Consider the following 16,612-nt stretch of genomic DNA (forward strand, 5'->3'; position numbering starts at 1 on the left):
GGTGGCTACAAAGACAGGTGACAAAGTACTTTGAAATTCACCCATGGTGCACACTCTCTAAGTCAAGTCTATCCTTTCATAGGAGACTTTCCTAACAGAACTCAGGGGCACAGCAGTCTCTTCCTCTCTTGAGTGTCTGGTCTACTTTAACTTCTTACGGTCCCAGAGACTCTTCTACAAGATCAGTGTCCCTCTTTCCTTTGGCCAATGTAAATTTCTGAGGTGAGTTTCTAACTTACCTTTAATGTCTGCAGTGGTGTCTATCAGGGACTACGGTTCACTGCACACATCACGTTGGGCACCAGACATCCCCAGACATTGTCATGAACCTTCAAGTCATTGTAGCTATGTAAGGTTTTTGTGACAGTTTTCCCAGAAGACGGCTTTGGGGCATCTTGGTAAATGGAGAATTTTTCCTAATTTGCAGAAAGGTCAATAAATATAATTTATTTCTAGTTTCCAAATGGTCAATGAATGCATCAAATCTACTCGACATCATGTATCATTAAGGAAAAACAAGTGCAAAATATACTATTAAACATCCACAAAAATGGCTAAAATTAAAATAACTGAGAGCAAATCAGACTCACAGACAGTACACCTTGATGCAATTACTTCCATAAATTCTTGGCCCATACCTAATAAATCTGGACATACAACTAACATACATACAACTAATGAATCTGGACACACATACACACATACAACTAATGCCCGTTGTGGGTATACCCAACACAAAGGCGTATATATGGACTCTAACAGAGTATTTTTAAAGACCCATAGCAAGCTTCATTAAAAACAAACTCTGGGAATACAAACAGTACATAAATAGATAAAAAGAATTGTGGTAATGGACAATGGAATACTATATACCAAGAGAAAAGAGCAAATATTGCTACATGACAAAAATATGGATAAATACAGAGCAAAAGGGTGAATGCTATGTTATTCCACTTAGATGAAGTGAAAGAACAGGCAAAATTAATCTGTAAGGACCTCTGGTGTGGAACGAGGAGGTTCTTGATGTGAGTCGTAGACAGGAGTGTTCACTTTTTAAAAGCCGACTGGCTCTCTACTCATAAGGTAGCACTGGAATACCATGTTTTGTTTTGTTTTGTTTCGTTTCGTTTTGTTTTGCTTTTAAAGGAAGCCCACATCCAAAACAAAGATTCACCTCTTAGGGATTGATTCACATTACCCAGGTACATGAGAGACAGCTAGGCAAACGGAACGTCAAATCATTCACTGGAATTAGCAAACGTAGTGGTTTCATAGACAATACGTGTGTCAGTATGATCAACACATTTACTCCATGAAAACAAACCCCCACGGGAAGCAATATTATACGAATACAACAACAATGACCATTGACTAGTAAATGTCCTTTCACTTAGCAGTGAACTGAACCTTTACCATGCTAAGCATAGAGGGCTTAATTTGTTAATTCAAGAGGCATTTAGTTACATTCAACGACACTGGTTCAAGATGGCCACTTGAACACCAGAACCTTTGAGCAAGCTCATCTAACAGCTCTCCCATGGCTACAGATACAATTTTGACATAGCTTGTCTGAAGAATCCCAAGCTACTTGGGAAGAGTGTGACTCTCAGAGATCAAGAATTGACATTGCCGTATTTTATAAGGGGTAAACTCAAGTTCAAATCCAAGTCAGGTTTATCTGGAGGCTACGGATAAAACCAGAAGAGGATTCAGGATGCAAGGCTTCAATTCAGAGATGCCACACTCATTCACTCAAGAGCTGGTTATGGAGAAACAGCTTATTTGTGGCCAACTATTATTGCCTTATGTGCTAATGACAAAGCTCTCATTGGAAAAGTCTTTGTCCTCAAGGTGATTACATTCTAGAGGGAAGACAGACAGACCACACGCCCATAGACAAATAGGAAAATTTCACTTAATGGGGCGTGCTCTGAAGAGAACACGAATCAGGGTTAGGAGTAAAGACCGACGAAGGGCCCAACGAAAAGCTCAGAAAAGAGCTGTCCAGGCAAAGGGGACAAAAAGTATAAAGACCCCGAGGCAAGAACAAGGTTGATGCACTCAAGGAACAGCAAAGGGCTCAGCATGGCTAGGGTCCAGTTCAAGGAGAGGCGGGAGCAAATGAGGTGGGAAAGGCAGGCGGGGGCCAGACCACACTTGGCCTTCAAACACATACTGAGGGGGCTCGGGTTTTAAGCAAAACGAGGAAACACTTGCGGGGCTTTAAGCAAAACAAACATAATGCCTATGCCTTAAAAAGACTACTCTCAAAAATAAACATTCAAAAACGGGGGTGGGACCACCTGAGTGGCTCAGTAGCATAAGCATCTGATTCTTGATACTGGCTCAAGTGAGCATCTCACGGGTTCGTGGGTCTGAGACCAGCGTCAGACTTTGCTGTCAGCGCAGAACCTGCTTCAGATCCTCTGTCCCCCTCTCTCTCCTCCGCCCCTCCCCTCTGTCTCAAAAATAAATATGCATTTTTCAAAAACAGAATATTCTGGCACGTTACATAGAAACATACGTCCATACTGAGGCAATTTGGAAGTGAAATACTTTTTAAGCACCAGCCCACTTACTTTCCAATGGATAAAACATTCTCAGAAACGTTTTACAGTAACACCCAGCTCAGTGCCTTTTTCTCTACATTTCCCAGGCTCAGTGGATTTCTTGGAAGTCTATGGTTTACCACTGTTTTCATAGAGATCTAAGGAGCATCTGAAATAAAGGGCAGTCTCATCTAAAGGCTGTCTACAGAGAAATGTAAGTATAAATAACAGCATAGGACTGACCACTGTCAATATATGATAGAAAAAAAATCCTTTGGTGTCAAAATTTGTAGCAGCGTTTATGGCTTGCCTCTTCCACAGCCCCACATACTTTGGACCAAAGGAACGAGGGGGCTTCTTGGGTGTGTTTCCTAGGTTTGGTGGAGATGATCATCTCTGGTCCTTCCCAAACTCAGAGATTGTTTCCTGTAGGAACCCAGATCTCTTCAAATAAAAAGCAGTGACTAGGTCGTCTGCTCACTAATTACAGATTGCATATTTGCTCTTGACTCACTTGAACAGATGAACTGCTACTTACCTCTTTGTTATACTGAAATCCTCACTTGCATCGCTTGCCCTGGAAAACAAATGTGAGAGGCATGCTTAGGACATTATCTCCCAATTGGCTATCCCTCGAGTTCACCCTCAGGTGGAAACGCCACGCACAGGGAAGTGGGTCAGGGATGAATCCAATTTCATGAACATCTGAAAGCTTTCATCTGGTGGAACATACCATCCCTCTCGAAGAGCAAAACAGATCCCTCCCCTCAAAAAGTTATTAGTTAAAAGGCCAAACTGGGGTCCCCGTGGTGATACTTTTAGTGCCATGAGTACTGGATGAAGTGAGGTAAATAATAGATGGCCTGTTCGCTGGGGGATTTATGCCCGCCTTTCTCAAGAAGCAGATGGAAATTTTAACCCACTCACATCTGATCTCAGTTTGGAACCATCTTTCTTTCTCTCCAAAGAACAGAGACTGGATTTCAGGCCAGTGAAGTCATTTCCCTGCTATCCTATCAGTGCAAACAACAAGTTGAAAATTACGTGATGAATCACTGCTCTGACCTTCTGCCCAGATATAGTTAACTGCCTAAGTTATTTGTCTTGCAAACCTAAATAATCAGGTTTTAGCACTTGACCTTATGTTGGGAACGGGGGAGGGGGGTACTCAGGGTGGAGATCCTGGAATGAGCCTCTTTCGACTTTGATTTTACATACGCGCGCGCGCACACACACACACACATACACACACACACACACAGAGTGGGATAACCTTTGTTCCCTTTCCCAGATTCGCTCTGGCTTCTCGCTGAGTTCAGGCAATGGGAGACTCCAGTAGAAAAGGCATGAGCAGAGTGAGGTCAGGATGTGTGTCCAAATTTGACCCTGCTCGCCCACTGGCTGCCAGTGGGTGCATTTCTTCACGAAAGGCCACAGCTCCACCCATCTGGCTGCCCTATCCTATGGCTTGGGTTCTCTCTGGTTCTCTCAACCTGGCCATACTTCTGGCCAAGCAAGCACATTAACGTCTTTTCATCTGAGCGTACCGCTGCCATCCCCTTCCTGCCTTGCTATACCAGTACAGAATTTGATTTCAAACATCTTACATGGCAGTTACATTTCCCGTGGTATATGTTACCATTATTAAGATGATTTTACTAGAGAAGATCGAAGGTACATCTAAAATTTTACATTAGAATAATTAGTAAAAAAAAATTTTTTATATAACTCTCAAAACAGTCACCTGGTGAAAGTCTGCCTTAGTACGCGTCAGCCAATAAATCAGGGTTAACTTTTCGAGTAAATAGAAGATGAGAGCTAACATTTATTGTAAGTCTTCTGTGTCCTAGACAATTTACATACTGTACTCTAATCATTATAACAACTATATATGAATTAGAGTGAGTAAAAACCAGAGCAAATATTCAAAAGCTAACCTCACCTTGAGACACTTGTACCTTATTCAGACCGCTGCCATTCAAAGGTGTTCAAGTGTGGTTTCTATTTTCATTATTTGCCATCAAAGATATGAGAAGTCAGCATAAAGAGGAATTGGTGATAATTCTGCAAATGCTGTCGTCATCGCTGCCTCAAAGCATTCCTTTTCGGAGGCGGCTGTGATCTGAGAGCTTGTGTTCCCCTAAAATGGATATGCTGGTATCGTAACCCCCAATGGTGATAGTATCAGTAGGTGGGAGGTGCTTACGTTATGAAGGTGGAACTCTCAGGAATGCCACGGGTGCTCTTTACAAAAGAGGCTCCGGGGGCCCCTGGGAGGCTCAGTTGGTTGAGCATCTGACTTTGGCTCACGTCATGCTCTCACGGTTCATGTGTTCGAGCCCCTGGTCAGGCTCTGCGCTAAGACTGTGGAGTCTGCCTGGGATTCTCTCTCTTCCTCTCTCCCCACCCCTACCCTGCTCACGCTCCCTCTCTCTCTAAGTAAATAAATTAAAAAAAAAAAAAGAGGCTCCAGAGAGCTCCCCCCCCACGCCAGTCCCTCCATGTGGATGCAAGAGGCTGCGACCAGGAGGGGGTCCTTGTGACACATGCTGGCACTCTGATCTGTCTCCGGAACTGTTAGAGAGAAATCTCTGTTACTTTAAGCCTCCCGGGCTGTGGCATTTTATTGCAGTGGCCTCAACAGACTACAGTAGAGGCACCCCCCTCTGGATGGCAGCTGGCTCCCTTGAATTTACGTATCAGCTCCTTCCCACTTTACTCCTCAAGCCTCAGAGATCGGGCTCTTCCAGGAGGCTGACGACTTGGGGGTGAGTTCACAGGCTGGTACAGCGGTCTTCTGTCCACAGTCCTTGCGAACTTCGAACCACTCTCTCTCTCTCTCAGCTGAAGCCACTGGTTCTTATATCTGGGTGAAAATTAATATACTTCCTTATTCGGGTAGAATGCAGAGTACACGTACTATCTCAATAAAGCACAGGTTTTGAACACAGTTTCCCCTCTGGCATACCAGCCAAAGTGCCAAAAATGCAGCACAAATGCTTTTCCGCATTTTTTTCCTCCTGTTTCCATTCACAAATGGTCATTTGGGCTGAAGGATTCTCAGCTCTCCCCAGACTCATTAGTGAAGCAAGTTACTGACCCACATCTTTCTTCCTTTGCTCCGTGACTGGGAAGGGGGAGGCACCGAGAATGTCCTGCAGTTCAGATTCCCACAGCCCTTCTCTTCCTGCCATTTCCTCCCTCCAGTGTCCGACTTTACTCTGGGTCAGTCACCAGGTCCCCGCCCACGACAGAAGCTACTTGAGCATGTCGCCTTTCTATTCTCTCAGCTGCCCCCCGCCCGCCCCCATCTCCACCCACCTCTGCGACACCATGGTGCACCTGCGGCTGTCTTCCGGGGCTGCTCCCCTCCCAGGGCTCAGCGCACAGGGCAGGGGTGGAGGTGAGGGAGGCCTGTTGCACTTAGCTGCTCCGAGCCTAACTGCAGGAGACCCTGCGGATTGCAGGAGGGCAGTGTCCCGGTCGGCGTCCCCAGAGGAGGCTGGCTGTGAGGGTTCCGGGCTTTTCCACTGCCCTTTTAAGGACTGGTTTTCCTTTCCGCTTGGGATTGGCTGTTGCAATTAGGCTCCAAATCTGTGTGTTCTCCTCTCCCTCTTCAGGTTCCTATTTTCATTTCCTCTCCCTCTTCTACGGTCTCATTCCCTTCCTTCTTCCTCCTTCTGCTCTTCTCGGGCCAAAATGGTAAGCCAATTTTCAAAGGTGGTCATGAAGAGGAGAACCCCATATGCTTCGTAGCCTGGAGGTGGGAAGACTTTTGTTTTGTTTTGTAATGTTTTTTTATTTGAGGGCAGGGGGAGGGGCAGTGAGAAAGGGAGACAGTGGGTTTGAAGCTGGCTCTGCGCTGACAGCCGAGAGCCCAATGCGGGGCTTGAACTCATGAACCATGAGATCGTGACCTGAGCCGAAGTCGGATGCCTAGCCGACTGGGCCACCCGGGTGCCCTGGGAATACTTATTTTTAAAGAGAGGATGCACTTAATAAAAAGGGTCACGCCCTTGGCAGAAGGCATACTGAATAAAGGCACGGCTTTCAGTAGTATAAATTTGACGGAATGTGCTTAATTCTCCACAAATAAGGAGTGGCCCAGCTCGCACACAACTCAGGGTTTGAGAGCATTTTGTGCACCTTCAGTATCTAATTTCCTCAGGAATTAGCCTTATCTGTTCAGGAAAAAAAAATGAATTCTACACATCCTTGTCCACACGGGTATTTCATTCAAAATCAAGGCTAGCAACTACATGGCATGGTTCCCACACTTTCCCTCCAGGGCCCCTGTTAGTCTTTACTAATCAATCACCATTAGTTTTACATTTGGGCACAGAAGCAGCTTCTGCTTTTCTCAACACAGTAAGCCAAGTCGCTTCCACCAGTTAACGGCAAATTGCTGGAAGAGAAGTCCATTTCCATTCCTGTAAAAAGATACCAACTACTCACCATAATCACCTCCACATATGACACTAAGGGTTGTATTTTATACTCTGTAAAACTTATCAAAATGCGCTACAATGATTACACATTATTAAGCTGATACAGATGGATTTTATAAAGTTTTTTTTTTTGCTTGTTTGTTTTGAGAGAGAGAGAGAGAGAGAGAGAGAGTGGGAAGGGGCAGAGCGAGTGGGAGAGAATCCCAAGCAGGCCCCACATTCAGCATGGAGCCCAACGCGTGGCTTGATCCCAGGACTGTGAGATCACGACCTGAGCTGAAATCAAGAGTCGGCCACCCGCTGAACCCAGTGAGCCACCCAGGCACCCCAAGATGTGCTTTTAATGAAGAAATTGACTACCTTATATAATTGGAAGACAGAGTTGCCAACACGTAGATTTCCTTTTGACAAAACCAAAGTAGAAAGTCATGTCAATTATCCGAGCAATTCTTTGTGTCCTACCTAGTTGTTGAAGTATTATAAATACCCTGAGGTAATCATATTTAATTATGGCATTTAAAAAACACAAAGACCAGTAGATTTTCCAAACTATCTTAAGACATTTTTTATGATTTACATAGCGGCAAAGAGGGAAGGGTGATAAAAAAACACACTGCACTGTGATGATTAGCAAGAAACTTGCAGGTAGAACACAAGGGGCTATTTAAAAAAAAAAGAATTGTTCTTAAGGGGGAAAACATTTCATTTCTATTTCAATTGATAAGGCTTCAAATTAGTTTCAGCATAACATTTGGAAAAATGTTAGATAACATTCACAGGCAATATTACCCTAGCTTGAAGCGTGTGTGTGTGTGTGTGTGTGTGTGTGTGTGTGTGCATACACTTTCATCTAATTCACTCTTACATACCTTTACCCTGACATTTACCTGGACTTTGGTAATGGCATTTATACTTAACAATTTATTCTTAACACATACCTTACAACGTTATTCTCAAAAGAAGCTCTTGGTAAATATTGATCAAGGGTACGGAATCTGTCAAGGAGGCTAATATTGGCTTTCACTTTTGGCAATTTTTGTTTCCATTTCTACATAAGGAAAACCAGAAACCATTAACACTCAGGATTTAAGCTCTAACAGATATCTCATGTACAATCCTGGGTATGATATCAAAGCTAGGGGAAAAATGTGAATAATATTACAGTAGATTGGTGTGAGGCATGATTACTAAAATGACTCAGCTACATTTCACTTACCAGATACTCCTGTATACCAACTCTCCACTTACAGAGCCCTGGAGAGTCAAAGAAAAGTCACAAAGTTTACACCTTTATTTATTGGAAAAAATTATGGAGGGTCTCCTACGACGAGATTGTATGTTTCTTAGAAAGTGAACAAGACAGATATGTTCCCTGTCTCACAGCGCTCACAGTGTAGTGAAGAATACAGACAAATAAATGCCCACCTACAATGCCGTGTGTTAGGATGATTCACGATCGTCCCGAATCAATACCACCTGGGGGGCTTTTTTAAAAAAAATACATATTCTCGGGACTCTGCTCCAGGCATCCCGACTCAGAGCCATGTTTCAGCATGCCCTGGGAGGCAAGAGAGAAAGCTCATTTCCCAGAGGAAACGAGTCTTTAAAGGAGATGGGAATTATCAAGGAGAAGCTTGCGTGAGGTTGTTGTCGGGGCCAGGCCGGGTCGGGGGCAGGGGTGCTGGGTGGGTGGAATAAAATGGGAGAGACCAGTGTTGCGATCTGAGGAGGGCAGCGTGTATGCCTCCTTAAACATGAACAGGCATTTATTATGGTAACATCATAACGTACGACCTGGAGCGGTGCAGGAGGGTGAACATGGTGGAGACAAATTCGACTAATGAAACAAGGCCTAGCTCATACAGGACCTTGGGGGTTCAGATGATTTTAAAGAGTTTAGACTATTTCACTAGTAGCGGGCAGAAGAGAAATCTGCTCAGGGTCACCGTGACGTTGTTTCCGGCTCTCGGGCCACGGTGCAGGTGGCTGTTCACGTTTGCTGATGTACAGAGCACAGGAGGAAAAAGTTATTTGGGGGGGAAGGTGAGAAATTGCATTTGTTAAAAATGTTTATGCATTTTTAGAGAGAAACAGCGTGCACAAGCGGGGAAGGGGCAGAGAGAGAGAGAGAGGGAAAGAGAGAATCCCAAGGAGGCTCCACGCTGTCGGCTCAGAGCCTGATGTGGGGCTTGATCCCACGAATCGTGAAATCGTGACCGGAGCCCAAATCAGGAGTCAGATGCTTAACCGACTGAGCCACCCAGGCGCCCTGAGAAATTGCATTTTCCACATAATGTTGAGATCCTTGTATTACCATCTAGTGGCAATTAATGGCTATAAAATCCAGGAGAAACTTAAGAGTCACCAATCATTTATTCAACAGGTATTAACTGAGCCCTTCCTCTGCACCTACACCTTGCACTAAGTCTAAAGACACAACGGTGGAAAAAAAGGACAGGCGGTCCCCACCTTTGCGACCGTGTCCGTGGATGTTCATGGACGCTCTGGAAGGGCAAGGGGATCATCCGAGACGGGGTCCGCTTAAAACACGTAAAAGGATTTAGATGATGAGCGACACACAGGAACCTCTATGTAAACGCGAACTACTAACGAAACAAACAAAATCAAAGAGCATCCTCGCAAAGCAGAGAACTAGAATAGGATGGAGTGCCGCCAAATGATCCGACAGCCGTGAAAGGCCTCTCTGAGCGCCAAAGGACATTAAAAACGAAAAAAAAAAAAGCCATGGATGTATCAGAGGGAATCGCTAATGTGAAGAACCCAGACATGAGAGAGAGGGCGCACGCGGGTCTGAGAATCTGGCACCGGGCTCCCAAGGCCCCCTTCGTGCATTGGAATTTTTAGCCGAAACAGGAGGGGAGGCTGCTAGATGGTTTTAAGCTGGAGAGGAACTTGATCTGACTTACGTTTTTAAAACTACTGCCGTGGCCGTTGTGTGAAGAACCGACTCTGTAAGACCAAGAGTGAGAGCAGGGTCATGCTCTAGGAGACCGCTTCAGTCATCCAGCAAGGTGACGGGGGCTTGGCCTCAAAGTGATGGACTCAGTTCATTTTCTGAGAGCGGAGGAGGATGGCCTCGCTGACGAATTAAATGTAGGCAGGTGAGGGGGCACTGGGTGGCTCAGGCGGGGGAGTAACCGAATCTTGGATTTCGGCTCAGGTCACGATCTCGCCGTTCGTGGGCTCAGCCTCGCGTCGGGCTCTGCACCGAGTGTGGAACCTGCTTAAGATTCTCTCTCTCACCCTTTGCCCCTCTCCCCTGCTTGCTCTCTCTTTTTCTCTCTCTCTAGAAAAATGAAATAAAATGAAGTAGGGAAAGGAAGGAAACCAAGGAAACATTTGATGACGTGTTGGCGTTTCTCCAAGTTCAGAGTGAATTATTTGGGGAGGACGACCACGGTGCCTACCACAAATCATTTGTTCCCCTTGCCCCTGTTTTTTCCAGTGCTTTCTGATATGGCCGTCTGAGAAGGAGTGCTTTCTGAATGAATCAGTAAATGAGAGAATATGTCCATACGTGGAAAATGAGGCCACTTCTTTCATGCAGCTCTTTTCCACCGCCTAATTTCACCTTGTTCCCCCAGGACATTAATCTCTCCCGTGGAGTATGTGTGGTCTTTATTTACTCAAATATCAGTGAAAACAGGTTGTAGCTTCTCTCTCCACTTTGAAATAAAATTAACATGTAAAATAAAGGAGATTTCGTCACACAGCCTTTTCAGAAAGCAAATCTATCCCTGTAGAGGCTATCAGGCTTCTGGAGCTATTTGACTCCAGGGGTGACGGGTGTGGAAGAATTCAGTAAGTACCTCCATATGCTCCATACCATGTGGATGTGATTAAACCTCACAGCATCCCAAAGGGAGGTGATATTATTATTATTATTACTATTTTATCTTTATTATTACCATTTTAGAGATGTGGAAACTGAGCCTCTACAAGAGGAAATGGGACTCAAACCAGGCCAATCAATGCTCACAGTTTTTGCTTCTCACCCCGAGGTTTCCAGGCCCAGATACCAATAAGACTCGTCTCCGACAGGTCAGTCGCGACCTAGGAAAGGTCTATCTGTGACTTTATGGGAACTCACCGGTCATTTCTCTCCATGTTTTACAAATGAACAGAGCAAGTATTCTCCATGAAGATCTGCCAAACACGGACACAACTATTTAAGGGCAGTCAAGGATAGGGAACCCCCTTCCTGATTTGGGCAATACACACGTGTTGGTAAGAAAGCTGAATCCAACGAATGTGGTACCAGAGACTTCTTTCCCCACTAAAATTAGACCCAGATCGTTGAGGTGGCCAGCCCAAAGCCTTCAAGTCTGTGGCCCAGCATCAGGGCTCTGAAGGCTCCAGCTGTCTGCTTAACTCCCCCACCCCAAGTGCCTATTTTAGTTCATGAGCCTTTTTGCCCACAGGAAGATATGTCAAGGCAGGAGATGGGTTGAGCTAAGAGTCCTAGTAAATGGTTCTCCATGAAGTTCTCTTCTGCCATTGTACGCACTGACTTCAGAAAAGCACCCCAACTTCATTCTTACTCTAGTTCCTTCTTCTCCTGGCCCTACTCTGCTAGCTGCCCTTATTCTTAAAATTCTGTTCGCTATCTCAATCCTACCCCTTCTGCACACACACACACACCACATTCACTCATTTCTATGATGTCGCATAAACAAAGAGATAGATTAGGCAGCTAGGTTTAATTTTGGCAACAGGCCTGGCATTGAGGGAATCTTCTCGGATAGGGTGTTTCTCTTTTTAATATTTTTTAAAAGTTTCTTTTATTTTGAGAGAGAGAGACAGAGACGGAGAGAAAGAGATAGGAGAAAGGTAGGGAAGGAGCAGCAGAGAGAGAGAGGGAGAAGGAGAATCCCAAGCGGGCTCCCTGCATGCTATCAGTGAAGAGCAGGGGCTATTCCTAAGAAGGCTTTGGGCCTTCCTGCATCCCCACATTCTACCCACCCAAATATGAGCAACATTACCAAAATATTTTAGCCAGGTCACATCCCTAGAACAATTTTCATTCTACCTAATCAGAATACGGTTCTACCAGCGATCATGCTAAACAAGCCACTAATTTCCCTGAGCAAATCCATGTCTGACCTTCATTATGCTGATTAGAAAACCCTCAGGTGTTGACTGAGCTATAGATAGTTAAAGGGCTTTCAGTGGCCATCTTTGGAATTTGCCTTTTTCATATAATGTCAGGTGCCACCCTTGGAGTATGGATTCTTGGTTATAGAAATGGAATGGCCCCAGAAGTGAAGCTTGAACTAAGTGTCACACACATAATATCATACAGTGTGCCAAAGTGTCTTCAAGTGTGTTATTACAGACACTGTAACAGTTCCCCGTTCAACATGAATACGGCAAGTGTGATATTTTAATAAGTTCCCTCACCAAGTATTTCCGGGTGCCTGGAGACTGTTCACATGTTCCGAGATCTGCCAGATCAGTCACTTGTTACCTCAATTGTCTGCTGCTTTTTCTCGTTTCACCCCTCGTCATTCCTCCTTCTACCAATGCTTTAAGAACACAGGACTGGGGGCGCCTGGGTGGCTCAGTCAGTTGAGCGTCCGACTTCGGCTCAGGTCACGATCTCACAGTCTGTGAGTTCGAGCCCCATACCGAGCTCTGTGCTGATGGCTCAGAGCCTGGAGCCTGCTTCCGATTCTGTGTCTCCCTCTCTCTCTGCCCCTTCCCTGCTCATGCTCTGTCTCTCTCTGTCTCAAAAATAAATAAAAATAACATTAAGAAGAACACAGGACTGAATTTCAGGACTGATATGAGATCCTCCCTTAACAAACTCTGTAGTTTCTATTAATCATCTCAAATTGACTTGTCTAGCAAGACCTCTCATACACTCAAGGGTGAGCTATTTATTTATTAGTTTAGTTTCTTCCTTTCATTTCAAGGAAGGAAGTTAAAAGGTAACATTAATTCCAGTTATTATGGCGAAAGTCTGAACGTATTTTTTTTTCCTATACCAGGTAGCAGCCGAATGGATTCGTTCTAAAGGAACTAGAAAATATATGCTAGTGACACTTGCAAGTTATTACAGTCTAATTGTAGTTAATTTTATTCTCTGGGACAACTAATCTCTCGATAACATTTGCAGTGATTGATTAAAATCCACTCCTTGCTAAAATCAAGGTCTTTAGGTAATTGATGTGCTAATAGACCCGCAATTATTTGAGGCTGTGCTTCCTCACAGAGAGCAAGTCAAGGAATGGATAAAGTCCAAATAAAGTACCTATTTTGCAACAGGAGCTATGATAATTGCCAGGAGACAGCCTGCTTATCAGCTGTGAGAGTTTGCCATCCTTCATTAATATGTAGTTCAGTTGGACATCAGAGAAACGGGCCCCCATGGGAATACTCTTTGAATCTCCCATTATCTCATTTTCCATACACTTGGCTTGATCCACTTTTTATCTACGTTCACAGAAAGATCTGGCTTTTCACATAGGAGCTTTCTAAACAATCGGCTAGCCGTGAACCCTTGCCAAAGCTCCACGCGGTGTCGGCTGCTGTAAATCTGGACAAGCGTGTGCACCAATAAAGTATCCGTTTAAATGTTCCAGACTAAATATTTTAGAAGTAGACAAAATAAATACTCCAAAGTGCTAACCTGTGAGTTTTCCATTCTGTGGCTCATGTCTACGTGTCCTCCTGCGGTAGACTCTCGATCGGGGCTCTTGGACTTTACTGCCTTCAGGCATCTTGGGAAGTGCTCCTGTTCTGCTGTCCACTAACTCCTCGCTGCTTGTCCGTCATATCGAGCTCTCTGCTGAGTCTAAACACGCCCACAGAGAGACTGGGATGAATGCATTAAAAACTCATTTAGTGGGGCGCCCCTCTGGCTCCGTCGGAAGAGCACGTGACTCTTGATCTCGGGTTGTGAGTTTGAGCCTCAGGTTGGGTGTAGAGACGACTTATATAAAAAAAAACAACTTAAAACTCATTTAGTAAAATAAAATAATAACCATCTTCTTCTATCTCAGCCAGATACGATCCAGGTGGTCAAAATAACAGAATTGCTACTTGAAACTAATCAACTTTATTTTGTCCTGGGCTTGTGGGTGAATAATTTTTAAATGGGGTACAATTCTTTGGGGGCATTGGCTCTCTTTATCCTTGGCCTCGTAAAGAATATTCTTGCCTGAGGGCTTATAATTGAAGTTTATTAAAGATGATTCTTTCCAATTATAATATGAGGGATGACTGCTTTATCTTTATATTTCATCCTCATTATGGCTCAAAACAAATATCCAATGTGGCCAATTACTAGGGACAAATAAAAAGGAAAGCACAGCCACTCAAGTGTTAGTTAAATACGGTTTGCAGGTCCTAGAATAACGGCTAACATATAACGCGAACGGATCACGTGCCAGACTCTGTGCTAAGCACGTCCCTCTTACCATGCCATTCAATCTGTACAACAGGTAGTATTTCACTTATATTACATCCCGGCCAGCACAGTTATTCTCCCCATTTTAAGGATGAGTTCACTGAGGAAAAGGTAAGTTGACTAAGGTCTCACATGGTGGTAAGGAGCAGACCCCAGACCAAAACCAGAACAATAATCAACTGTATGATGAGAACACAGCCAGATATGACCTCTGCTGTTCTGAATACAACTGAGCAAAGGAGAAGCGCCCATCAATCATTTTAACCAAGTTCACCTTTTGTTGTTGCTATTCAAGCACGATTTTTGGCCCAGGAAATTTGTAGTGAGTGATTATGATTACATTTTCCTCATCTACATGCCTCTGACACTCTTGTTGAAGATGCTAATCTTGTATGAAGCTGTCTTTGGAGTTGACGATGCCTGCCACATGCTACTCCTGTGGGAAAGGGATAGATGTCATGCAGAAAATAGAATAAAATGCACTGGGGCAAGTTAAACTGCTAATAAGAGTAATCACAGTCATAGATTTTAAAATCATTTTAAATCTAGTTGTAATTACATAAGTCCATTTCAGAAGTCCTACTGATGTGATGAGAAATTCATAAACTCTATACGAATTGAAAACAGAAATGATACACTTTATTAAAATACTACTGTCTCTGTATTATCATATATGTAAATTTATGCATATATTCATAAATTATACATTTATATGTATAAACTTTAATTTATCAGGACTAATCAATTTCATCTCCTCCTTAATTTAGTCCTTACTAATTTTCAATATTCCCATCAAAATATATTCTCCTATCAACGATAATAAAACATAAAAGCATTCTAAGATTACTGAGTGTTTTTTCTAAACAAAATTTCCTTCCCATTTTAGAAACTTGATGTCACCAAGGCATCACCGTCAAATTTCTGTATTTTTCTTTAAGATAAAAATAGAGGAGAAATCTTTCTAAATGTGTAAGTCCAAGAAAAACTTTAATTAGAATCCCTGGCTCTTGCTTAGGATTCGTTCTACATCTTATTTCAGTGACAGTAGGCAGGAAACTTCCCCTTCAATTTTAGGTGGAAGCCAGAATGAAAAGTGTTTTGGAAAAAACAAGAAAAATGAACTCTGGTCTCTGGTCCCATAATTCCTTTCTGTCCAGAAAATAAACCTATGCAGAGTATCTGAAATAGTATCTCACACCTACCTGGCTCCTCTCTGTCACTCGTCTCACTTGGTCACAAGACACTGGATGGCCAACCCCTGAGGCACCCATGGTTGATCAGATTGGAAGGCTGCACCTTGAGTGGATCCAGGGAAACCTTTCCGACTCACTGGCATAGTGGCCAGGCTAGAGGTTTCAAGTACTCTAAAGAGTCTCGTTTATTTTGCCACTCAAGTCTGGAGGGCTTTCCCGCCAATGGCTTTGCTGTGGGTTCAAAACACTGTTATTTTTTGCCTCAACAGTCCCTGTGGTTAATGGTTGGCGTTACTTATTGCAAGAGCCTCGGGTTTTGAAACCTAAGACAGCCTCCGTAATCTCTCAACTTTCTTTTCAGTTAAGGACAGGAGGGCTTCAGTCCATCCACCCCTGTGGCTGTCAAAAATGCCTGGTCTGAACACGGATAGGCCTGCGGCCAAGAACTTGCTGGCCAGGAAACCTAAAATGGCAGGGCTCAGCACCTCTCCGGAAGTTATGCTAAGGAACAAAGTGAATGAGGTTGACTCCTAAGTTCAAGGTAAAGGTGGAAACATTACCCACCCAGAGGATGGCCTAACTGGCTTAACTGGCCTCCTAATTTGCCTTATTGTTTCCACGGGAGTGAGATTTCTCACGGGTGGTGTTGATCATGCTCCCCCTTGGTTAAGAAGGGCTTGGGGCAAGGTGGAATCTCACACACAGACAGCTAAATGCAGTAAGAGTACAATTCCCATTTAATAAACTGAGAAACAGAAGATATCCTGTGAGATGTATGCCTTTATGTGGACAAAATATCACCACAAATGTAAGATGTTATTTATATGAATGAAATCAGGAAAACAATAAAACTAATTATATTATTATTGTACATGCTTGAGTGTTCTGTTTAGAGTCTGATGATGTGAGAATAAGTCATAAAAACACACAAAAATATAAATTATTATATATCCTCTAATATTCACATTATTAAAATTATGAAATATATTA

The 16,612-nt window shown here is 43.7% G+C and overlaps 1 long non-coding RNA gene across 2 annotated transcripts in view; it reads right to left on the reverse strand.

Annotated features, from left to right (window-relative positions):
* LOC109252706 (uncharacterized) overlaps window positions 1-16,612 on the reverse strand; it is a 413,372-nt gene that overhangs the window by 149,783 nt on the left and 246,977 nt on the right. For both annotated transcript variants that reach the window (XR_008423024.1, XR_008423025.1), the window contains 2 exons: window positions 3,088-3,126; window positions 240-416 (listed from right to left, as the gene is read on the reverse strand). This is a non-coding gene — a long non-coding RNA (uncharacterized LOC109252706). The remainder of the gene's footprint in view (window positions 1-239; window positions 417-3,087; window positions 3,127-16,612) is intronic.

Source organism: Panthera pardus, unplaced genomic scaffold, assembly GCF_024362965.1.
Source record: "Panthera pardus isolate Hobbes unplaced genomic scaffold, ASM2436296v1 HiC_scaffold_17, whole genome shotgun sequence".
Classification (NCBI taxonomy): Eukaryota; Metazoa; Chordata; class Mammalia; order Carnivora; family Felidae; genus Panthera; species Panthera pardus.